General features: G+C 40.4%; 1 long non-coding RNA gene across 1 annotated transcript; it reads right to left on the bottom strand.

Moving 5' to 3' along the window:
* Positions 1-16,519: 16,519 nt before the first annotated feature.
* Positions 16,520-17,322, bottom strand: LOC131019996 (uncharacterized). The gene is made up of 2 exons (XR_009100570.1): positions 17,202-17,322; positions 16,520-16,732 (listed from the first exon to the last, which is right to left on the bottom strand). It is a non-coding gene; the product is annotated as an uncharacterized LOC131019996 (long non-coding RNA).
* Between the last annotated feature and the right edge of the window lie 9,500 nt (positions 17,323-26,822).

Below are 26,822 nucleotides of genomic sequence, written 5' to 3' on the forward strand. Positions count from 1 at the left end.
TATAGGTCATGCTAGCTGCTTCTTCATACGCTAATTTCCTTTTGTTATTTCTTCAGATTATAGTAGATTATATATTATGGTTTGCAGTTTGCAGCAAGATTCATTTTGTTATTTCTTTAGATTTTAATATATTAAATACATACGCTATTTCAGTTAATTATATTGAAAAAAAAAATTATAACGAATTGAAAGTGGGACCTAGTGAAACATCTATTTATTATATGAAAACTAGGAGTGGTAAATCGGGTTCGGTTATTCGGTTATAACTGTAATCGAACCGAAATTTTGGTTAATCGATTAACCGACAACCGAAATTGGCCGTATCGGTTAGATTATCGACAACCAAAAATGGTGTGATAATATTATCCCTCCTTTGTAGTGTAAATGAGGAATGAGTAAGGGTCAAGTAGAAAATGTGGGAAAAGAAAGAAAGGATTTAAAGGGTGAAATTTTGTTTATCATTCCTTTTCACCTGATAAATTTACAACCAAAGAGAACGCAACCTTATGAGTAGTTGCCTGGAGTTACACTTATCCAATGATATTTATCTGTTGACTGTTGTTATTACTATATTAATGCATTCGATATATACGTATAAAATAATTGTGAATATTTTAATGGGTGAAGTTTGGTTAGGGGTGGATATTGATTAGAGATTTGAAAAAAAAAATTAGGAAAAAAATAAGAATGAATGAGAATTGAGAAAAATTAGAATGGAGTGATTATACGACGTCACGTAGGATCAGATTTATTTTGCTGAGAAGTCGAGCAAAAAGTGTAACGCAATTCAAGTGAGAAGCGGGCCAGAGCAGCGAGATCGTACAGAGCAGAGGAATCATGAAGAGCAGCGGGATCGGCCAGAGCAGCGGAACGGCAAGGATGCCAAAGAAATCAAGCTGGAGATCTCCCATTGCAAGAATGAGAAAAAAGTTGTAAATCCCGAGGAGACAGAGCATAGACGCATAGTGGATGAGCTAGAGAGGCTACTTGAAGAATCAGACCGGCGTGCACAGCCTCAAGATATCAGAGCAGCGAAGCAAAGCTCAGTGCTCAACAGCCAGAGCAGAGAAATCAACCATTTCTCTGCCAATATCCGTTCTTCTGCCAATGATAAAGAAAAAAAGGCAATTGTTCACACCAAGAAGATGGGGGATGAGGATAGGAAAATCTCGCAGGCGACAGCTGTGGGCACTGAGCTGCCAATGAAGCTACTTACGAAGAAGAAAGATCCGGGTAGCTTCACCATTGAGTGCGAGATTGGAGGAGAGCTCTTTCTCGAGGCTCTTTGCGATTTAGGGGCTAGTGTCAATGTGATGCCCATCTCTGTTTTCAAGCGGTTGGGAATTGGAGATCTCAAGCCGACCTCGATGGAGATTCAGATGGCGGATAGATCAAGAGTGAAGCCGAGAGGAAAGCTTGAAGACATCTTTGTGAAGGTTGACAAGCTAGTCTTCCCTACAGATTTCTTGGTTCTCGATATTCCTGAAGATACAAATCCGTCGTTGATTCTTGGTCGATCATTCTTAGCTACGGGAAGAGCTATGATAGATGTGCCGAATGGAAGCGTCGTCTTTCACGCAGCTGATGCGCATGGGTCTTCTACCTCTGTTCGTGTAAAGCGTTCTGTCATGCCCGCTGCGTTTGATGTTCATTGAGATCATGAGGTATCGTCGAGCTCTAGACGTTAAATTAAGCACTTTTTGGGAGGTAACCCAACTGTTTTTGTTTGTTTTGTTTTCCTTTCTTTCAGTTTTGTTTTGTTTCGTTTTGTTTCTCTTTGTTTCTTTGTTTTTTTTGGGTTTTAGTGCGGTGTTGAGCTTGGAAGTTGCGGGAACTCGCGCTTTCATGTTTCATGTTTCAGATTTCTGGAGGTCTTCATGTTCCAGCGCCGCCACTCTCCACTCTGCCCACGGGCGCAAACCTCACTTCACCGCCTCTCACAAAGATTCAGTTTTTTTATTGCTGATAATCAGGGACGTTTTCTACACTCTTCGTATTACTTTTATGCCCTGAGGACATGGCATGCTTTAAGTGTGGGGGGGTGTTTTGTTGCTTATATTTTTCAAAATTGGGCGAAATTTATTTTTCTACGCTTAGATTTTGCTTGAGGACAAGCAAAAGGCTAAGTGTGGGGGAGTTGATTTATGCTTAATTTACTCTATTTTTAAGGGTTTGTATGTGCGTATTTTAAGATAATCTTCTGGAATTTGGTGCGTTTTATGGTGTATTCTATGCTTTGCAGGAGATTTAGGCTTTCGAGATGAAAGAATGCAATTTTGGAGAATTTTGGATGCGTTTTCTAGGTGTTCTGGTCTCCAGAGCAGAGGAACCGACATCTCCAGAGCAGAGAAATTACCATTCCTCTGTCGTTAGAGGAATCGAAGCGCCAGAGGAATCAAAAGCCAGTCCAGAGAAATCCGCAGAATGCAGAGGAGCGGAGCCGACATCTCCAGAGCAGCGAAGTCTCACCAGATAAATCAACATGCTAGAGAAATCACCATTTCTCTGGAGTCAGCGAAATCAAGAAGTCAGTGTAGCGAAGTCATCACCAGAGGAGTCAATAGTCAGAGCAGCCAAGCGAGAAGCCATTACAGCGGAATCGAGAAGCCAGAGAAATCACCATTCCGCTGGCGACTCATTTCTCTGGCGAGGTCAGAGAAATCGTCCATTCCTCTGGCGTGACCCGTTACCTTGGTGACATCCGTTCCTCTGGAGAGATTTGCGAATCCGGCAAGAGTGGGAGTATTTTCCAGAGCGCGCATCCAGCTGGAGAGTTGCCTTATTTTACATGATTATATTACCTTTAGGATTCTGCTTTGCATGGCAACTTCCATGGTGATCTAAGGAATTCTGAAAACTATAAATAGGTCCTCTTTTGACCTATCTAAAGGACCCAGATCCCGAACCCTAGCATTCATATTTTTAGTTTTATAGCTTTAGAATTTTTTTTTTTTTAGTCGAAAAACTTGTAATGATATTAAGAAAGATCATCTCTTACAAGATCCCTAAGCCATCCCGGAAAGTTATGAGTCCATTTCACAGGAGACTCAATTCCACGCGCATATTGCGCAAGACTATAGGCCACAGAATTTGCCGTTCTACTCATATGACGCACACCCAACAAACAATTTTCGCGCGCTACTTGAAGGATCTCCCGAATATCTTCTGGCAAGAATTGTCGATCCTCTTCCGGTCCCGCCATCACTCGAGCTGCAAGAAGTGAATCTGTGAATATTGTGATCGGCATCAACTCCTCCTCAATGCTCGCCGTGATCCCATGTACCACTGCCATTACCTCCGCCAACATAGGATTTGACGACGGCCGAGTTCTTCTTGCAGTCGCTACCTTGATCTGCCCATCTCCATCTCTAATGACAATACCCACTCCAAAAACCCCCTCTCGCTCATCATGTAAAACATCTACATCCACTCTAAACGTTCCACGAGCAGGTTTCTGCCACTTGGCCATTCCCTTCTCAATTCCCATAATAGCAGGTAAAGAAAACGCAGGTTTAGCTTCTTGAAAAGCTTCCCATGCAGCAATACCATCCATCTCCGATGCAAGCTTCGTATTTTCTTTTCCGTCATGCTTCCATTTACACAGCATGGTCCAAACTTGCCACACCATAATTGACCATAGCTCAAACTCTTCCCCACTGAACTCGCTCCTGATACTCAAAGCCAGATCAGCAAGTGGCAGCCCTCGTCCTCTCTTTAGCACATTCCAAAAACGTGAAGCCTTCCATATCATTTTTATAGTAGGGCAAAAAACTAAAGCGTGGTCCGTCGTGTCCCATCTTCCCCAACACCTGCTACACACCCCTTCAACTGGAACATGATGATTTTTTAAATTCGCCTCAGTAGGTATCAGATCAGAATAAGCTCTCCATAGAAACAATTTCGTCTTTGGCGGAATAGAAAGACTCCATATCATCTTGTTCCACCATTTTGTATCAGCTTCACTTGTATTCGGATGTTCATCATAAAATCCAATTTCTGCTAAATAGGCGGACTTCACCGAAAAATCCCCTCTCACATCAAACTGCCATCGCTCCTCATCACAATCACCATGTTCACCAATCGGCGTTATCAAAACAGCCGCCACCGCATGCGGTTCAATATACCACTGTACCTTCATCCGATCCCAGCCTCCATCACAATTCATCAGCTCTGAAACCTTCAACTCCTGTACCTCCTCCACCTCGCTAGGCACCAGCTTTTCACCATTCCAATTTGTCACCCATCTATCTTGGAAAACACTAATCTGTCGGCCATCACCCACCCTCCAAATTTTTCCTTTTTTAATTAAAGAACTACTCCAAACCAACGATCGCCACACGTATGACGCATTCGATCGCACCGATGCCTCCATAATATTTTCTTTGCTACAGTATTTTGCCCGAAAAACTTGAGCTACAAGTGACTGCGGGTTTCTCATTATTCGCCACAGGAATTTTATTGTTTTCTAGTTTTCAAGGCTTGGATCAAGATTGAAGATTCAAGCTGCTACAATCGTTTTCATTCAGTTTTTATATAATTTAGTTCTTTCAATTGCGTTCTCATTAATTATGTTTATGTTTTATTTTACGATGTCTGGCTAGTTTCCTTTAGCTGATTCTAGGGTTTGTAAATAGTTGATTGAATTTATGTGATTTATTTGTTAATACCTTTGTGCCTTCCAGTTTATGATTCATAATTCCTGGTGCTTAATTTCTTGTGAATTATCTGATCAATAGTTTGCATGTTTAGCTATTCGGTTTGAGACCTAGCGGAGATAACTGTTTAGCGGATTCAGGAATGTATGATATGATTTTAACCTTGAGACCTAGCGGAGATAGGTGGATCATAGGGAGCTATTCTTAGGAGCTATTGGGAGTTAGTAGATTTTCTTGAGACCTAACGGAGATAGATAATTTACTAATTTACTAATCTACGATCGTTGCTGCTCTAGCGAGAGTGATTGATTAATTAAGTGATCTCATCATAACTGGATTAAACTGGTACATAGGATTAATAGATTAATTGCATAGATTTAGTTAATGAATTTACTACCCTAGGATCAGTTGTCTTTTATATTTGATTTTTCCTACGATCTTTTAATTATTGTTAAGACGTTTTAGTTTAAGTTAATTAAACCTTCATTCTTTCGTTTGCCTGAATATTACTAGAGTTTAATTGGGATTACTTAGAGTGATTCGCTATAATAGTCCATGTGGATACGATACTCGGTTACTGATTATTTGCTACAATTGCATCGTGTTAGTTGCGATATTTGTTGCTAAGAAATTAGTGATCAATGATTGGTAGTTTGCTTTATCTAACTACGAGTAGACCTGATATTCTGTACAGCGTGGGAGTGTGTGCTAGGTACCAAGCTCAGCCAAAAGAGTCGCATTTGAAGGCTGTTAAGCGCATCATACGTTATGTTGCTGGAACATCCGAACTTGGAATGTGGTATTCCAAAGACACTAACTCTAATATTGTCGGATTTAGTGATGCTGATTGGGCAGGTGATGCTGATGACAGAAAAAGCACAAGTGGAGGATGCTATCTTTTGGGAAACAATGTTGTGTCCTGGTCAAGCAAGAAACAAAACTGTGTTCTCTTTCTACTGCTGAAGCCGAATACATTGCTGCTGGTAGTTGTTGTGCTCAACTTCTTTGGCTCAGACAGATGTTGGATGACTATGGTATGGAAAGTAACATCTTGACTGTTATGTGTGACAACACTAGTGCTATAGAGATTTCTAAGAATCCTGTTCAACACTCTCGCACAAAGCACATTGATATTCGTCATCATTTCATAAGAGATCTTGATGAGAAAAAACTCATTGTGTTGGAATACATTCCTACTGAAAAACAGCTTGCTGATATTTTTACCAAGGCTTTAGATTTTGAGAGATTATCCCATCTTAGGAAGTCTCTCGGTTTGTGTTGAGTGTTCTTGCATTTGAGGTGTTAGGACTTAGGCTGTTTTTGTTGGAACCTAACATCTGTTTCTGTTTCTTGTGTTTGTTCTTTCTTTTTGTTTAGGCATATGCATGTTAGAGCCTGTGTTACTGACAGTGCAGTGTCCATGTTGGTTGTTTGATGTTGTTCGTACTAACCGGTTTATGCTGTGTTCTTTTAGCAAATGTTGATATAAAAAAAAATTGATGTTATAAGACCGGTAGCACAAGAGTGAGGCTTGATGGTCATAAAACATCTTTAAATAAATGAGATCATCTCTACTCTCATCTAAGTACTCGGGGCACGGCGTTCGCTGCGACGATGCACTCAGGGAAAATGGATGTTGAGCTTTTAAGATCTCAAAGTGTTTTGGTAAAAAGTATCTTTCTCGGCTGAAAGAATCATAGTCTGTTGTTCCGGATGTTGAATAACATTGACTTCTAATGTTGGACTAACATTTGAAGTAACATTGGCTCTACTTTTCTGTTTCGATAGGCATATCTCTTCTCTTTTCTGGTTCTCTCTCTTTATCTTTTTCCTTGGTGATCTTATCAGTTAATTGTGTTTCTAGGGTTTGTTCTTCTGATGCTTGATCCGCCTCTCCTTGTCTCTTGTGATATGGTTTTCGAATTTTGATTTGTTTTTGTGAGGGAGATTTTTATCGGATTTGATTTTATCTCGTGGCTTAGTGATTGATGTTGGATGGGGTCTTCTCTTTTGTATTTAAGGGGGTTGTTCATTTTCATCATTATTACATTTCACTTCACAAACCCCTCTATCGAGATTTGTGCAGTGTTTCCCCTTGAAGCCCAAAATTCATGGATAAAAACACAGATCTTTCTTCGCTCATCAAGAGTCTGATCCAACACTTCGGATCATCAGAAAGTGCAGCCAAACATCTCTCCGCTCTCCCACAGATGACCGAATCAACCGAAAAACCCTCGTCTTCTCAAACACCGGCGGAAGTCCCAGGAGAAACCTTTCCTCCGGCTCCTTCTCCAAAAGGCTCTCCGAAGAGGAGCACTACTGAGTCGTCTGTTGGGACTGATGTTGCTCCTGTCTCGTTGCAAATGGTGGAAACTCCCATCAATCCTGAGCCGATTTCCACTGTTACTCCTCTTGAGATCTTCCATTCAAAAATGGCGCCTTATCCTGGTTCATCTCTTAAGGTTGACGAAGAACTCAAGAAGGGGAAATCTCCTCTGCAAAACCCTACTGTTCAAGCGGCCTCAGAAAAATCCACAGGGCATCCATCTCTTGCTGTTGATCAACATCAAACTCCCCTTACCACTCCAAGCGAAGAGTCAATTCCGTCTTCAAAAGAGGAATCAGTGCATGCTTATCAAGATATCTCTTTGGAGAGAATTGGGGAGATTGCCAAAGAGGCTCTACTTGATCTTGCCTCACAACCTGGATCAGATGTTGATAAAGCTTCTGTTGTTGCTAGAGAAGAATGTGCTGATGTTGGCGACAAACCCACATCCATGGATGTTGATGAAACTGAAAAAATTCCTGATGTTGATCAGGATGTTGATCCAGAAGAAAGCACATATGTTATTGATGTTGAAACCTTTTGTTAGGTCCGGGGGGTCTCGAATAGGTGTATGGGGGGGGGGGGAATACACCTATAGGCTATTTTTATGACTATCTACAAACCTCAATCAGAGGGATCTCAGTCAGAGATAGAAACGAAACTTTACACGCAAACAAGACACCTGTTTAACCGAAATAAGTGTTGACCAACAGGGTTGACGACTGATACTGAATGCTCTTCAGTAAAGAGTTATCAGTTAAGTCACTGGAACTTAACTGATCCACGTAAGGGCTTCAGTCGTGTTTGCAAAGATGAAGATGATATCTCTCTTCCTTACTATCAGAGGATAGTGAGTCAGATTGATATCATACGCAGCGGAAATTAAACTTAGTTTTGAATAGCCTCGGTGGAGCAGATAGTTGGATTAAGGTTTCTCTTTTCAGTTAGTCAGCATTCAGTTTTATCAATTGAAATAACACAGTTATGAATGTAAAACTGAAAGCTGTAAATAACACAGAGACTTTTACGTGGTTCGGAAAAACTCTTTCCTACATCCACGGCTGGTTGATCAGACCAACAATCCACTCCGCAAGTGCTTCCCTGGTGCACTGCAAACCGTGAACTGAAGATAAACTCTCTCTTCAGCACCTACACACCTCGCGTAGGGTTTCCCTACCTACACACCTCGCACAGGATTTCAGCACCTACACAGCTCGCGCAGGATTTCCTTGCTAAGCACACCTCGTGCTCAGACTTCCCTATCAGAGTTCAGAACACCTTCTGAAACTCCGAGTCACTCAAACACTCTTATGGGGGAGAGGTTTAAACGAGTGCCAACTATACTTACAAAGAACGAGTTCTTTGAAGCAAGTTTGACCTTTGGCTTCTGGGTATACAGAATATATGCCTAGGGTCTAAGAGAATGTATGTAATCAGCAGTGACTGATTTTGGCTTTGGAATTCTCTTCTTCGATTCAAGCTTTGGGCGATTTAAGCTTTAGGCTGAGTAGCTATTTCGGCAGAGCTTCAGCTTATGTCGTTGAATCGGTGAAGATTGAAGTGATCCTCGAGCGCTATTTGTAGGAGAACTCTTGAATAGATCCGTTGGCGTAAATCGTCCTCAAGATTTCTTCCGTTGGAGAGCAATTCGAATTTGGGCTGAGGCTTCAATCTTCGAGGTTCCTTGTCTGTGTGGAAACGGCTCTCTTTGATGGACAGGAGATGTGACATCTCTGAAAAGTAACCACCAGATAGGAATGACCTCTGCAGAGATAAGATATTGAGATATCTCTGCATTTAATGCGGCTGTACTTGAGCGTACGTGGCTTCCTCTGAACGTTGGAAGATCAGTCCTAGGAGGAATGTTCAACTGATACTTGACTTTAGTATCAGTCCATGGCGCGCATTAAGTAATCAGTCTTCAACTGATTCTTCAACTGATACTTCAGTTGGTAACTGCAGTCTTCAGTCTTCAGTCTTCAGTCTTCAGTCTTTGACACCGCAACTAAACTAGAAACGAACTCTAACACTTGAGTTCAAAAACGATTCTAGTCTATTACATTTAAGTCCTATGAATTTTGGTATCATCAAAACAAGGGTTAGGATATTCCACAAGGTTCCCAACAATTTCCCCCTTTTTGATGATGCCAAAACCACACAGCAGTTCTAGACAGCAAAAAGACTGAGCTCACAGTACAAGTTCTAGACAAGGGGTGAAAGTTGTCCCCCCTTAACAACAGAACCTAAATAACTTGTACTCAGAGCAAGAACGAAAACAGTTCTAAACACAGAACAGCAAGAAGACAGAAAAATAACCATAAATCAGAGCCTGGACAAAGAGTCATTGTCTTCAGGGTGAGATCAATAAGAAGTTCATTTCATTAAACGGACTGATAAGCCATCAGTCTAGGTACAGAGCAAGACTTACATTGGAGTAAAAAGTAAAACAAAAACATCATGGATAAACTATGGACTCCAGCAGTCTGCTTGGCTGCGCCTTGAACTTCTTGATCTTCATCTTCTGTCTTCGTGTCTTCAATGTTCCTAAGCTTGTTCCACTCTCACTTGTTTTCCGTTGAATTGAGGTCTCTTCTGAAACGTCATCCTTCTGGTGATCCATAGCTATCCCATCTACAGTCAAGAAATAGGGACAGGAGTAATCTTCTCAAACAGATTACTCACTGACTCTTACTTTCCCAACTTTCCCCCTTTTTGGCAACATCAAAAAGAGAGAGATGACCATGGAAGCTGAAAATCAAATGAGACAACAACTCCAATTCTCAAGTTGTGAAAACGTCTTGTGAAGAGGAGAGGTCCCGAGAATGCAGAAGGAGAAGGACGTCAGGAGTGGGTGGAGAAGAAAGAAAAAGAATGACGGAGAAGGCGGGGAGACAGAGGAATGATGGGAAGCAGTTTGAAGGAAGGGAAAGTATGCATAGCATCGTTAGAGATAATCATGAGATGTAGCTATACATACTATCCGAAGAGCGAGGAGACAGACGAGAAGAGATGAATAAGAAGTGCGAGAGGAAGGGAGGAGAAACGAAGGAAATATATGACGAGGCGTTCATGAAAGAATTGGATCAGAACATGCCTTCGTCATACATGGGAGAGAAGAAGATGTGAAGATGGAGAATCGAATCAGTGACAGTCGTGAGGACTAGCACTGTCGATTTTGCGCCGGATGGCAATGAGCTTTTGCGCATTGTTGTTGCACCACATGGAGTCTTCACCAAAAGGTGAGAAGTTTCCTGAGAAACAGGTGAAGTCTGTCCATATTCTAGACAGGAACTTCCAATCCATGTGCCGGGCATGAGGATGGAAGACGCTCGTTTCGCTGGATACAAGTGAGGGTAGAGCAAACTTTGACGCCGGAGAGACGTTGTGATCCAGTGGAAGGGTCCGGTGAAGACCAAGACTATGAGCGTCATTCTTCCACTCCATGACTTTGCAGTCATAGATTTCTCCTTTAGTCGGAATAATTTTTATCTGCAACTTTGGAAACAATTGAAACTTTTTCTCACAGTGAAAGCTGTGGAGAGTTGTTAGTTGATGCAGAAACACTATGAAGACAACATGGTATAAATAGACAAGATGTGAACCATGTAGAAGATGAAAAGGTTTTTCGAAAACTGTGCCTTAAATGCAATTGAAGAAAAAATTTCGCGTCCGCCGTCACTGCGAGGGACTTCAAAAGGCATCATTACATATGTCATGTCAATGAGCGTTTCAAGAAATTTTATTGCAGAGGCAAAAAGGTTGGAAGGATTTTTGGCAAAAAGATTAGGACAAGTTCAATCAAAACAGATTTTCACTTTATAAAAAATCTTGTCCTATTTCGGATATTCCAATTCCAACAATTCCAATAATCAGTTTAAAGTTTTTGAAAGAAACTGATCAGTTAGAGAAAAGATTTTGAACTAAAAACTTAAAGCTCTAAACTGAAATAACTGATTTTGAAAAGGTAAGCATTTTAAAATACTTACTGATCAACTGAACATAGTAGTCAATTGATACCACGTGATCCTGGATGATTCATCAGGATGACTTCCTCTTCAGATGAGCACTCGGACTTCATTGCTTTTTTCGTCGACGAACGTAGAAGCAGTAGTTGGTTGACCACCAGTCAGCATGACTGTTTGAGAAAATCTTCAAACACAGCATCACTCTTCAGGGTTGATGAGGCCAATCTTTGCACAAAGATCGTTGAACCTCTCTTCTGGAAGAGCCTTGGTCAGCAGGTCCGCTCTCTGAATAGCAGTGGGAATCCATTCCACAGAGACATTCTTCTTTTCGACATGATCACGAATGAAGTGATGTCGAATCTCAATATGTTTGACTCTGGTGTGATGAACTGGATTCTGGGAAATTGCAATAGCACTGGAGCTGTCGCAATAGATAGGAACTTCCTTTTCTTCGATCCCATAGTCCTTTAGTTGATGGACTAACCACAGGATTTGTGAGCAGCAGCTTCCGGCAGCAACATATTCAGCTTCAGTTGTAGAGGTGGCGACTGAAGTCTGTTTCTTAGAAAACCAAGAGATGAGCTTGTTGCCTAGGAATTGACATGTTCCGGAGGTTGATTTGCGATCAAGCTTGCATCCACCGAAGTCGGAGTCTGAAAATTCGGTGAGCTTGATGTCGTCCTCTGCTGGGTACCACAATCCTAAATTGGGTGTGCCCTTGAGATATCTCATAATCCGCTTAGCTGCATCTAAATGAGCTTCCTTAGGATCTTATTGATATCTTGCACAAACCCCGACTGCAAATGCGATATCTGGTCTGCTCGCAGTCAAATACAGCAAAGATCCAATGATTTCTCTGTACTTCTTCGAAGAGACAGAGCTTCCTTCTGAACCTGGATCAACTTTCCAGTTTGTGTTCATTGGGATCTTGACCGACTTCATGTGCTGAATACCGAACTTAGCTATCAGCTCCTTCGCATACTTGGACTGGCTGATCAGTATTCCTTCTTTGGTCTGCTTGACTTGCAATCCGAGAAAGAAATTCATTTCTCCCATCATGGACATTTGGAATTTGTTCTTCATAATGTCAGCAAACTTATTGCACATGTGTTCGGATTTGGATCCGAAGATTATGTCATCGACATAAATTTGAACAAGCAAGAGATCTTCTCCTTCTTTGAGAGTGAACAACGTTCTGTCCACAGATCCCTTTTTGAAGCCTTGTTCAACCAGATACTCCGAGAGAGTATCATACCACGCTCTTGGTGCTTGCTTCAACCCATAGAGCGCTTTCTTCAGCTTGTACACCTTTTCTGGTCCAGCAGCCTCAAATCCTGGAGGTTGTTCTACATAGACTTCATCTGTGAGCACTCCATTGAGAAATGCACACTTGACATCCATTTGGTGTACCTTGAAACCTTTGTGAGCTGCAAAAGCTAAGAAGAGTCTGACTGCTTCCAATCTGGCAACTGGGGCAAATGTCTCGTCGTAGTCGATTCCTTCTTCTTGACTGTATCCTTTAGCTACAAGCCTTGCTTTGTTTCTCACAACGTTTCCTTCTTCGTCTTTCTTGTTCTTGAAAATCCATTTCAAGCCAATCACCTTTGCATCGTCTGGTCGATCCACAAGCTCCCAAACAGAATTCTGGTTGAATTCATTGAGTTCTTCTAGCATTGCGATGACCCATTCTGTGGACTTCAGAGCTTCTTCAATATCCTTCGGCTCTGTAGTTGATAAGAAACAGCTGAAATTCTTATCTTCGTTGATGCAGTTCTGATTGATGTCGAAGACGAGGTTGCACATAGATCTCCGAGTCTTGACGCCATCTGATGGTTCTCCAATGATGTTCTCCTTAGAGTGGAGTTCAAACCATCTTCGATATTTCTTGATTTCTTCAGGAGATGGTGGAGCTTCTTCAGTTAGAATAGCTCTGGGATGTTGAGCACTTTCTGGAGCTGGGGAGAGTTGAGCTGGAGCGGCTTCTGCGCGTTCAACTTGAACTTCAGCAACTGGAGTTCCCCCTTGACTGTTGCCATCTGTATTGGCTCCAGTTTGAACTTCAGACCGTTGGTTGATCTTCTGATACTGAAGCATCTCAGTATCTTCATCCTTGCCAGGTCCCCATATCAAGACAGTAGAGGGCTCGTCAGTATGGATTTCAGCTTTGGAACCTTCAGTGATCTGAACATTCTTTTCAGCATCTTGTTCCCTGAAACCATCTGTAGACTCATCAAAGATCACATGAGGTGTTTCTTCTACACATAGAGTTTGAGTATTGAACACTCGATAGGCTTTGCTTGAACGTTCTGTTCCGGAGTATCCAAGGAAGACTCCTGGATCAGCCTTGCAATCGAAGGTGTTCAACCTCTTCTTATCGTTGTTGTGTATGAAACACTTTGAACCGAAAGCATGAAAGTGGGCAATCGATGGCTTTCTGTTCTTCCATAACTCGTATGGAGTTATTCCATGTCTCTGAGTGAGGAAGGAGCGATTCTGCATGTAGCATGCGTTGTTGACTGCTTCGGCCCAAAACTTCAAGGGAAGTTTTGACTCGGCTAGCATCATCCTTGCTGCTTCCTTTAGAGACCGGTTTCTTCTTTCTGCAACTCCATTCTGCTGTGGAGTTCTTGCTGCAGAAGTTTGATGACTGATTCCTTGTTCATCACAATACTCACGAATGACAGTATTGAGGAACTCAGTCCCACGATCTGATCTGATGCTGATGATGTTGACTTCCTTTTCAACGCTCAGTCTCTTCAACAGCTTTGGCAGTTCCTCCAGTGTCTCTTTCTTTTTGAAAAGAAAGATAACCCAGGTATATCGTGAATAATCATCCACAACTACCAAGGTGTACTTCCTACCGTTGTAGCTTCTTGGAGTGATCGGGCCAAACAGATCCATGTGAAGTAGATGCAGAATCCTTTCAGATGAGTGTCCTGTCTTTGACTTGAATGATGTCCGCGTCTGCTTTCCTCTGAGGCATGCTTCACATTCTTGCTTCTTCTGGAATACAATAGAAGGGAGTCCTTCTACCAGTTGATGTTTAGCAAGTTTGTTGATCGTCTTGAAGTTGAGATGGTTGAGTCTCTTGTGCCATAGCCAATTGAGCTCTGAGCTGCTTTTACTGATGAGGCACGTTTCTGGTGGGCTGTCTTCCCAAGAAACGACGTAGAGACTTCCTTGTCTGAATCCCTTCAGAACCACCTTCTTCTGATTGTTTCTAACAGTGAATTCATCCTTTTTTATTTTCACTGTGAAACCACTGTCACAAAATTGACTCACAGACAACAGATTATGTTTAAGACCAGAAACAAAGCTAACATTACTGATACTGGCGTTACCCATGTTGAGCACACCATAGCCTTTTGTTTCTCCAATCGAGTTGTCTCCGAATGCAACTTTGGATCCAGCTTTCTCAACATACTGGGATAGATATTCTTTGTAGCCCGTCATATGCTTCGAGCAGCCACTGTCCAGATACCACGTTCTGATTGAAGCTTTGGCCTCTTCCTTCTTTTTATGTTTCCTGACATTGACCTCTGGGCCATTCATTCCATTGTCGTAGCTGTTGTCAGCTACACTTTCTGATTCGTTGGCCATCAGGGCTCGGCTCTCATCATCTGAGCTGGAACTGTCGAAGTCGGATGATTCTGATGTGTCGTTGGAAGAGTCAGCATCATCAGCAACCATCGTTTTCTTCTTCAAAGATCTGCGATCTTTCTTTGCTTTCAGTTCCCTGCGCTCAGCTGGAGTCAAATCAGGACATTCATGCTTGAAGTGTCCTTTCTTTCTACATCCATAACATTCCAATTCTTTGATGTCGTTAGCGGCTGACTTTCTTTCTCCGCTTCGATCTGTGGAATGTCTGGAGTCCCTTTCTCTTTCTTTTCCCTTGTAGTGCTGCTTGTGGAACCTTCTGTACTTCCGAAACTTGGACTCCATCTTGTTGAATCTGTCAGTCAACAAGGCATATTGACTGAAGAAGTCCTCAGGGTTGAGTTCCGTTGGCTCCTTGATCTGCTTCTTGCCTTCTCTAGTTGAGGCCTTCAGTGCAACTCCTCTTGAGGTTGATGGACCATCTTCGTCTGATCCTCCAGCCTTCTTGTTACCAAGATTTCTCAGAAGATCGAACTCATTTGCCATGAGATCGGAGAAAAGCTTGTTTGTCGGGAGCTGACTGAATCCTGGCTTATGCTGATGAGCGACTGAGTAGATCTGCCATTCTCCTCGTGGCAGTGCTCGAAGAATCTTCAAGTTGATTTCTCGTTGAGTGTATTTGTCTTTGGAAATGGATTGAACTTCATTCAATATAAGATTGAATCTTTGTTCCATTTCCTCGACAGATTCATTCTTGAGCATGAGGAAGGAGTCGAATTTCTGACAAGCTATGGAAAGCTTATTCTCCTTGATCTCCTCAGAACCTACGCACATTCTTTCCAGAATATCCCACATCTCCTTTGCTGTCCTGCACTTGATGATCTTCATGACATACTTGTCAGGAACGGTGCCGGAGATGATGCTTTTGGCGAGGTTGTCTAGCTCATCTTGCTTCTTTTCTTCTGTGGTGAAGTCTGCCTTTGACTTGGGCTGGTCCTCATCGTAAGGTTCCTGACGGATGTCAGTAGGAACCCTTTTTACAGTTTCGGTGATAATGATTGGACCGTTGGTGATGACTTCCCACATTCTACAATGTTGGGCAATGAGGAAGCTTTCAAGCCGAAACTTCCATATGTCGTATTTTTCAATACAAAACATAGGTAGAGAAGATAATCTGCTGTGGTTAGTGTAACACCCAGCATTTTCACCACAGTATATATATTATTAATATTGTTTTCTATGATTTTAAAGAAGAAAGAGAAGTCTCAATTTTTATGCAAAACCTGAACTTAGTTATTTAACGAGCAGATTATATCGAGATTTTTAAAATCATAGAAGCTCGAGTATTTCATGATTTTAAGGTTGATAGGATTTTATGCAAAAAGCCCAACAATTATGGATAAATGGGCCAAAAGTTGTGTAAGAGTAGAAAGCCCAATAGTTATTTTGGGCTGGAGTAGTCGAGCCCAAGTTATTATATATGAATTCAGTTTTAAGATGAATCCCAATAAACTTTTTAACTGGGCTAAGAGTTTTATTATAAAAAGAGGCCCAATAATATTATTGTTTGGGCTAGCAATTTTGTTTTATAACCAAAGCCCAATGTTATATATATGAATTCAGTTCAGATGGGCCAATGGTTATCACTTGGGCCAAGAGGGTGATGTAATAATATAAAGCCCAATGACTCATAGTTATATTAGAGAATCAGTTATTTTTCTAATGAGCTTTAGTTAGCAGTTAAAATTCATTAGAACAAATTAGCTCCTTGAATGAACACGTAGAGCTTGATACTACACGTATCTTCCAACTTTACACTCAGCTCTCAATTTTACACTCAGCCAAATCCCTCAAACCGACTCAAACGAGTATAAATACGATGAGTTACCATAAATCTTATTTTTCCCCATTCTGCAAACTCCAAACAGTAAAGTAAATCATCCCCAGCAGTCATCACAGCAAACAAGCAGGTAGTATTCTTCCTTCAACTCAGTAATCACTCATAGATGGTAATCAAGAATAGCAGAGATAACATCAATTTTCTTTAACATCTACAGAATACATCTAGTTACAACAGTTTATAAATTAATAATAATCCAAACAGAAGGCTGAGTCTTATAAAAACAGAGTCTTGGGCTGTAGATGAACTGCCGATGAAACCATCTCAAACCATCTTGAATCACCGATTCCTGGAACAGAAAATAGTTTGAGATTTATTAGTTTGTGATGTTAAAACTGAAATAGAAATTAGATTGGAAGTTTGCTGGAATGAGATTTTGAATTGGGAAATAGAGAAGATGGAAGGAAGAAGGAGAAGGGGGGAAATAGCAGTAGCAACAGCAGCCGCGAGCCACCGCAGCGGAGGCACGGCTGGCGGCGGTGGTCGCCGGCGCCACGGCGGTCGTGGTGGCTACTGACAGCAGAGAGAGAGATAGAGAGGGAGATTAAACCAGGGAGATAGAGAGTGAAATAGAAAGAGACGGATAGAACGAGTTGGAGGGAGAGAGGGGAGTGCAGGGCGGCGGCGACCACCGGCGCTGCATGCGCTGTCGCGGCTCGCAGCGGCCGCCGCGGCCTGACCAGAAAAGAGAGAGAGATCGAGATAGAGGAGCAGAGAAAGGAAGAAAGAAAAGGAGAAAGAGAGGTGGGGAGGCTTACCTGAATCAGAGGGGGTGGCGGCGCGACGAGCACGGCGGCGGCAGTGGCGGAGTTCACCGGAGGAACAAACTTCAGGAAATTTAGAAACCCTAGATCTATTCTAAATTCAGGAGAAAGAGAATTTAAGCTTTGGTTTTATTAGTTATACCTAATGGGTTTTGATAATTTGGGCCCATTTCTTATTATACGTATTTGGGTTGATTAATGGAGTGGTGGCTTTGCTTAGCCTTAATTTATTATTGGGCTATTATTAATTTAGTTGGCCCCTTAATTTAGTTAAAGTGAGCTAAGTAATTTAAGCTTATAAATATGTATAAAGGATTATTAGCTATTAGCTAATAATTAATTTGATTTATTAAATGGCCTAGACATGTAGGATTATTTTAAATAGTGTGAGCGGAGTTATGATTAATGCCAGAGTTACAATTATCGTAGATTAAGTTGTGATTTAGATAATATGTTAGTATGCTTTTAATAAGTTAAGTTCAGAAAAGTAGATTACTTAGACTAGAGGAAGCAACCCTAAAGTTTCAAGAGATATAAGTTTCAACTAGGAATTCTTTTATACTTATTTCTTGTCTATCTATCCAATCTTACCTTGGGAACCTCATTATAATGAAGGTTCGAGTGGCTTTATAAAGTGAACAAGCAATGATTTCTACTTCATTAAGCGTATATCAGGTGGGCTTTCTAAACTCAAAATATGAAGTGCACATTATTTCATGATGTTTACATAAATGAAGTTATATTAAAGTTGTTGACTTGCCAAAACTTTTATGAGCTTGTATGATACCTATCTGGCACCAGAAGTTAATCGAATTCGGATCCTGTTCTATCCAGATGTAAGACAGGATTAGTGTACACAAGGGACCGTGAGCCGATCTAGCATATCGGCCGGCCTAGGACCGTGAGCCGGTTTAGCGTATCGGCCGGTCTAGGTCCGTGAGCTGGTTTAGCATATCGGCCGGTCTAGGACCGTGAGCCGGTTTAACGTATCGGCCGGTCAGTGACCGTAGAAGGTGGCCACCTTCTCGGCACACAGCTATCATTGCAGATATGGTAGAGTACAAACAAGTATGTCTGCAGACGCATGTGAAGTTTATGATTATTATAGAGAAGTTTTACAGTTTTGGCGTGCACAGGTTATTTAAATAAAACTCCTGTGTGATGCTTGAGATGGCAAGGTCAATATATAGCTCTAAGAGCAAGCTTTAAAGTTATTTCGGCATGTGACCATTGAGTACCTTTTTAGTACTCAGCCCTGCATATGTTTTCTAAATGTGCAGGTTAAGCTGTGATGCAGATGGATGTCAGCAGAGCAAAGCTTTTGGTATATAAGTACTAAATTAGGCTCAGGATTTCATGTCTTCATACATGTAATCCACTTAAGTTACTCCGCTGCAACGCTTAGTGCGTTTTACTTTATTGATGTGTTGCAAAGATTTCAAACTAATAGCTTACAGAATTATGTCACTTGATACTTAGACAACTTGTCGTTATGTATTGTGAGTTGTCTGCCTTTGAGTTTTAGAAAAGATTGTTTATGATTACCAAATATTTTGGTAAATTATTGTTTAAGCAGGTTAGTGATTTTTATTGAGATCTATTTTCTTTTTCATTTTCTTATTTTATTTTCAGTCACAATTTTTCCCGACTTAACTATTCACTAGCTTAGGTCGGGCTGTGACAGTTAGTCTCCATCAAAAAAGAGAGAACAGGTAACAGCAGATAAAGCAAGTAGCAAGCACAAAACAATAAGAAAGAGTAAAACTTTTTCGAGACCTTTGATAAGGATCTAGTTCAAGTAGAACTAGTCAGAGACAGATAGTTCTTGCGAACAATCTGCTCTGATACCAATTGTTAGGTCTGGGGGGTCTCGAATAGGTGTATGGGGGAGGGGGAATACACCTATAGGCTATTTTTATGACTATCTACAAACCTCAATCAGAGGGATCTCAGTCAGAGATAGAAACGAAACTTTACACGCAAACAAGACACCTGTTTAACCGAAATAAGTGTTGACCAACAGGGTTGACGACTGATACTGAATGCTCTTCAGTAAAGAGTTATCAGTTAAGTCACTGGAACTTAACTGATCCACGTAAGGGCTTCAGTCGTGTTTGCAAAGATGAAGATGATATCTCTCTTCCTTACTATCAGAGGATAGTGAGTCAGATTGATATCATACGCAGCGGAAATTAAACTTAGTTTCGAATAGCCTCGGTGGAGCAGATAGTTGGATTAAGGTTTCTCTTTTCAGTTAGTCAGCATTCAGTTTTATCAATTGAAATAACACAGTTATGAATGTAAAGCTGAAAGCTGTAAATAACACAGAGACTTTTACGTGGTTCGGAAAAACTCTTTCCTACATCCACGACTGGTTGATCAGACCAACAATCCACTCCGCAAGTGCTTCCCTGGTGCACTGCAAACCGTGAACTGAAGATAAACTCTCTCTTCAGCACCTACACACCTCGCGTAGGGTTTCCCTACCTACACACCTCGCGCAGGATTTCAGCACCTACACAGCTCGCGCAGGATTTCCTTGCTAAGCACACCTCGTGCTCAGACTTCCCTATCAGAGTTCAGAACACCTTCTGAAACTCCGAGTCACTCAAACACTCTTATGGGGGAGAGGTTTAAACGAGTGCCAACTATACTTACAAAGAACGAGTTCTTTGAAGCAAGTTTGACCTTTGGCTTCTGGGTATACAGAATATATGCCTAGGGTCTAAGAGAATGTATGTAATCAGCAGTGACTGATTTTGGCTTTGGAATTCTCTTCTTCGATCAAGCTTTGGGCGATTTAAGCTTTAGGCTGAGTAGCTATTTCGGCAGAGCTTCAGCTTATGTCGTTGAATCGGTGAAGATTGAAGTGATCCTCGAGCGCTATTTGTAGGAGAACTCTTGAATAGATCCGTTGGCGTAAATCGTCCTCAAGATTTCTTCCGTTGGAGAGCAATTCGAATTTGGGCTGAGGCTTCAATCTTCGAGGTTCCTTGTCTGTGTGGAAACGGCTCTCTTTGATGGACAGGAGATGTGACATCTCTGAAAAGTAACCACCAGATAGGAATGACCTCTGCAGAGATAAGATATTGAGATATCTCTGCATTTAATGCGGCTGTACTTGAGCGTACGTGGCTTCCTCTGAACGTTGGAAGATCAGTCCTAGGAGGAATGTTCAACTGATACTTGACTTAGTATCAGTCCATGGCGCGCATTAAGTAATCAGTCTTCAACTGATACTTCAGTTGGTAACTGCAGTCTTCAGTCTTCAGTCTTCAGTCTTCAGTCTTTGACACCGCAACTAAACTAGAAACGAACTCTAACACTTGAGTTCAAAAACGATTCTAGTCTATTACATTTAAGTTCTATGAATTTTGGTATCATCAAAACAAGGGTTAGGATATTCCACAAGGTTCCCAACACCTTTGTCCCTGACAAGAAAAGCCAGAAACGTAAAGCTGGTATGGCCTCTCTTAGGCGATCCTCAAGATCCAAATCCACACGGGTGATTCCATCAACTCTCAACCTTCCTAGCCGAGAAGACAGTGATGTTGGTCCAACATCAAAGCCAACAGTGCTCAAGCCAAAGGTTGAACATTCTCCCACCTCAAAGAGCGGGAAGGTCTCCTCAGCCTCTCACACTACCTCTCCCCGCCTTAGCTACTCTGGAAGCTCCTCTGAATCAGAGGTTGAGGTTAGTAAGTCGTACTCTACTCACTTTTACACTCGTGAAGCGAAGAATGCGCTTAAAATGTTGGCTGCTAGGAAGTTTCATAATGATAGACGTGCGGATGAGGATTTCTTTTCAAAGTTTAAGCATGATATCCTTTTGCAAGATAGGGGTATGTGGGGTACGGTTGTCAATGTTTTTGGCTATGATGCTGAGATTGTTAGGGAATTCTATGTTAATCTGATGCCGGAGGCTTTTGATTCGAAATCGGTTAAGTATGGGAAAGTCTTTGTTAGGGGTAAGGTGTTTAATTTCTCTCCATCCGCAATTAACAAAGCATGCTACACTGCTGATACTAACACTGCTGATGTTGAGATTGATGATGATGAGATGACCAGGGAGTTGACTGGTGGAAAGCTTGAGGTATGGACCTCTAAATTTGCTGCGTCCACTTTGTCTTGGAAATACTCTGTGCTTCACAAGATTGCAGTCTACAACTGGCTTCCAAGCAAAAACACTACTGCTCTAACGAAGGAACAAGCAGAATTTATTTTTAAAGTTGGTAAGCTTTGGTGAGCAAGTGTTTGTTAACATTTCTCGTGCAGCATTTAAGTCTACAGGAGGAAGTATGCTTCCCTTTGCCAGCCTCATCTACAATCTTTTGGTTCAGCAAGGACTTGAGGAGAGAGAGAAAGCTGTGCTTGTGGAAGAGAAGAACTTGCTCGAGTTTTCCAAAACCCTTCTCACTCCTGATCGTGTCAAAGATCTCCCTTACGAACCACCACGTCTGGTCCTTCTTTTTATCCTCAGCCTGATGATGAAGCTAACTCTGCTGAAGCTGAGATTGACAAGTATGGTGAAGACGAAGATGTTGATCGTGCAACTGCTCCAGATGTTGCTCTTGATGTTTCCAACATCAGTTCTGTCAAAGCCCATCTCACTAAAGAAACATCAACATCTCGAAAAGGCAAGGAACCAGCTGGAGATTCAGAAGTTGAGATCGATCTTGACGTTGCAGAGCTCATCAAGGCCAGAGAGGATCTTCTCAAGCTAAAAAGACAAGTGCAATTGATGGTGGATCGGACGATCAAGCTGGGGCAGGATATGCTCGCGAGGGTTGACTGTTGTGAACAAGTTTTTTCCAAACTCCTACCTTTTCCTTCTTCAACAAAAAAGGGGGAGTAGTTTTACTGCGTCTGTTAGCAGTGTTTGCTTCAAAACAATTTTTTTTGTTTCTTTGGTAGTGTGGTTGATGCATGGACATCGTTTTTTTTTTTGCGTGGTTTTTAGGGGTTTTTATCCCCGTGGATGTTTGTGGTGCATGAGCACCTGTTTTTGGTAACATAGGATATGTTATCTTGGTTTTTGATTATCTGTTGGTTCAACACTTATCATGTTTTTTATATACTTTCGTATATTGTGTTTTGGGCAGGTCAAATGAAGGTCTTGGCCTTCGGCCGACCTTCATTTTGATCAAATAAAGCAAAGCTTCATTTGATCAACTTGTTTGTGTTGGTTTCATCTTGGTTTTTGATCAATGTTGATTGAGAGGTTAAATGCTCTGAATGTTGCTGCTTGTTTTGTTCATTCTGAGTATGTTGATCGAGAGGTTAAATGCTCTGAATGCTGTTGTTTGTTTTACTTTCTTCTGTTTTACAGGTTCTCATGTTTCTCAATTTAGGGGGAGTTCTTTACTTGGTTGTTCCAAACCGGTTGTTGGGTCAACATTCAGTTCTTTTTCTTAAGGTTGTACCTCTTGTTTGTTTCAGGGGGAGTGTTGTTACGACATCTCTTCTGGACTATTTTTGAGGTTCACCTCTTGTTTGATTAAGGGGGAGCTTTTCTTACTCTTCTTTGATCTGAATTCCTGTAACATAAAATTCTTTTCTGTATATAGTTGTTTGTTTGTTTTGGTTTTTGTTGCAGGAAGGAAAAGATTAAGGGGGAGATTGTTAGAGTCAATGTTGACTCCGACAATGTTGGGACCAATGTTGATAACATACGTGTTTTCAATGTTGGGTGGAATGTTGATAACATTCATGGTGTCAACATTTCTGGGTTTCAACCAACATTCCGGAGTCTGCCTTTACTCCATACTTTAACTCTCCATTGGTAATTGTATATATTTAATCTTTACCTTCCTTTCACGTTTTCTTATTCTTTGGTTGTGAAATAACAATTTTATGCTTGTTGACCACGTTTTTAATAAGTGGATAAGCGGTTATGCATGGTTCATAGTAGTGGGCAGGTTGTTGCTATTTTTCAGGAACCATGATCTCGTAGCTAACATTCCAAGGCTGATCGACTAGCAGTTATTGAAGACGGATTGCAGCAGTTATAGGAAGGTTCTGGAAGTGGGAAGTGGATGAAACCAACCACGACATAAAGGCCTATAAATGCAGCAAGAAGCTTCAATCATCCTTACGTTTTGGAAGTGCAAAATCAGCGACTTAACATTCACTCACAGCCAACTCGTCATTTTCCTGCTGCAAACGTGTCACCGGTTCTTCAAGGATTGCTTTGACTAAGTAGACTTAGGCAGCTAATCTGTAAAGTCTATCTTTGTATCGGCGGGACGTCGAGAGCAAGATTTGAAGTGCAAGGCCATTGGAGCGTAGCAGGTTGTTTGCTTTGTCCGATTAACTTTTGTTATTCGGCTATTTTTTGGGTTCTGTGTTTGTATCAACATTGTAGTACTGAAAGTAGATAAGTTGGTTTATCTTAGGCAGATATTCTGTAAAGATAGATCTCCAAGAAGATCCAAATCTGTACTTTGTATTGTTGATTCAACATAGTGAATTTAGCCTTGAGGCACTCACGGGTTATTTATAATCCATGAAAAAAGTATTCCTGTAGTGTTTTTACTTTCCGCTGCATGTTGGTTATAATGTTATTAACATTCTGTTGATAACATTGCATCCAACATTACCCTTTTCTTTACACAGTTTTACTTTGTTGGTAATTTGGGGCACTAAACTATTTCATTATATAAATATAAAAATTTAAAATATTTTTCCGTGCATTGCACGTGATGCAAATGCTAGTATATACAAAAGGAGAAGTAAATATAATTAAATTCAATTAGAAGAATATAATTGAAATTGAAAAAAAAAAATATACCCACTATCCTAATTCTAACTACCAAAAATATTGGGAAAACAAAACTGACAATAAATTTTTTTTCTCTGCATTTCTTTCGTTGTCATTTAAAAATTTTCTACAAAACTATCGATATATAGCTACTGTCCTACAAACTGTCGAAAATTAACTAATATCCAAGGGTTACAAAATGAGTTCGGTGCTAGCAAAAAACCAAATCTTAAATGATTTGTGTAGAAAATAAATAAATTATTGTCTCTTTAAAAAAGATAAATAAATAAATACAAATATAAAAATTAAATAATTGAACCTTTTCATTGTGTTGTTGTCTCTCTAAATAAGCTAACTAATTCAATATTAAATAATATTTTTAGTAAGTTAAATGAATATTAATTATTTAATTATTGATGAATGTTGGGAAATGAAAGATATATCCAACCCTTATGTTTTGATAATATCAAAACTGTTAGAAAACTTTCTCTTGCTAGAGGTTATCTTTCTGGACTTAAATCTTTTAGTCCCTTCAAGTAGCAAGACTGAAGCTTCCATGACTGAAGATGACAACTCAACTGAAGAATCCTCGAATCATTACAAGCAGTTAAACTGAAGACAAGTGCAGTCACACTAAAGACTCTTGACGGACTGAAGCAAGAAAGGATGTCTTTCAGCCACGCAGACAGAGTCCAAGACACGCCACATTTAATGCTTGAAGTCAATGCATTGATTGCAAAGGACAGAGTTCTTCTTGTGTATAAAAGTCTGCAACATCTCCTTGAGATGACACAAAAACCTTCTCTCCACTCATCAAAAGGAGAATGAAGACAAAAGAACCTGAGCTGACTTGGACTACATCTCACAACGGTAGGATTTGAAGATGGGATCTCCACCAACGGATCTATTCTTTAGAACTACCAATAAATAACTCAGAAGGATACCCCAAGAAGAGTGGGATGAAAAGGAGAGAGAAAAATCCGATTCAATCATCAATGCAAAAGCTTCATCGAAGGATCAGTTCGAGCTTAACCTCCACAAGCATTGAATCGAAGAAGAAAGTAAACAGAGACTACATGATCAGCGTAGCTGATTACAAGAACTCTCTTAGAATCTCTAGGCAATCAATAGATATATCTTTAGCCTAGTTGATGATTACTTGAGAGTATGTTCTTAGTAATCCTAGTTGGTTATTTACATAACCCTTTCTTCATTGAGAAAAGAGTGATTGTAATAGAGTTCGAGACTAAGACCGAACTTAGTGGTTGTTTAGTACCAAGAAACTAAACAGATCGGTTCATTGGCACCCGGTAAGCCAAGAGTGGTTGTTTAGTACCACGCAAACTAAACAGTTCGATTACCTTAGCACCCGGTAAGCCAAGAGGGAGTTCAGACCAAGGGTTCTGTCTCCAAAGACCTTAGTGAGACGCTGGTTAGACACGAGTGTGTCAGGGCGTGCTAAGTGTCAGAGAAAAATCCAATTCAGAGTGGATTGGTGGGTTTGCTGTGCACCTTGAAGCATTAGCCCAAAGTGGAGTAGGAAAGTTGTTTCCGAACCACGTAAAAATCCTTGTGTTCTTTATCTACTTTCAGTTTTTCTTCATCTGTGTTAAAATTGTTTTCAACTGAACTGGATTAACTGAAAAGTGTAACTAAAGATTTTATCAGTGACAAACCTTTTCTAAAGGCTTTTCGCACTAAGTTTAAATTCCGCTGCTGAGTTATTGATCCAACTGACGACTCAACTGATAGTCAGTCAGATCAATAACTCTACTCTGTTTTACAAACTATAGACTGAAGCCTTACGTATCAGTTAAGCCTAGTGCTCAACTGCTGTCAAATTACTGAAGTCTCTTCAGTATCAGTCTATAACCTATTTCCAACTGAAATTTGGTTAAGTTTGTTTTAATTTGCGAAAAATAGCCTACAGGATGTATCCTCCCCCCCCCCCCTTCATACATATGTCCAGTCAACCCTCCGGGACCCCAACAATGAACATACAATCAAATTCCTTTAACTATAAAATTTGAAGTATATTAACAGACTATATATAAGTATATTGATTTAAATAAGTCTAGGTCTATATTGCATATATTAGAAATTTTTTTTAGCTCCTGGATACGAAGATTCATAATAAATTCATAATTTTGCTGAATGAATCGTGGTCAAGAGTTTGAATAAATTTGATCTGTATAATAATCAATACTCTCTCTCTCTCTGATGAATAATAATAATAATAATAATAATAATAATAATAATAATAATAATAATAATAATAATACACACACACACACATATATATATATATATACATATATATATATATATATATATATATGGGAAGACTAAAATAAGAACGTTTCTTAAAATATAAATTAGGAACCATTTTCAGCCCTTAGATCATCAAGATCTACGGTTGATTCATCACCTTGTTGGATAAATTCATGGTCCTGAGTTCGAATTCCAAAGGTAGCAAAAAATTATTTTTCGCAATTCATGCCTTTATACAGTTTATTCATGCGTGTTATACGTAAAATTCATGCATTTTTGCTGGTTCGTAATTCTTAAAATAAGGGTGGTTTATTGAATAACCACCCATATATATATATATATATATAGGGAAAGGCTAAAATAAGAGCATTTTCTTAAGATATAAAATAAGAATTATTTTCAGCCCTTAGATCATCAAGATCTACGGTTGATTTGTAATCCTATTGGATGGATTTATGGTTATGAGTTCGAATCCCAAAGGTAGCAAAAAATTAATTTTCACAATTCATACCTTTATACAACGAATTCATACGTGTTCTACATAGAATTCATACAATAAAAATTGCTCTTATTTCTTATTTTAA

This window comes from Salvia miltiorrhiza, chromosome 4 (genome assembly GCF_028751815.1).
Source record: "Salvia miltiorrhiza cultivar Shanhuang (shh) chromosome 4, IMPLAD_Smil_shh, whole genome shotgun sequence".
In the NCBI taxonomy this organism is placed as follows: domain Eukaryota; kingdom Viridiplantae; phylum Streptophyta; class Magnoliopsida; order Lamiales; family Lamiaceae; genus Salvia; species Salvia miltiorrhiza.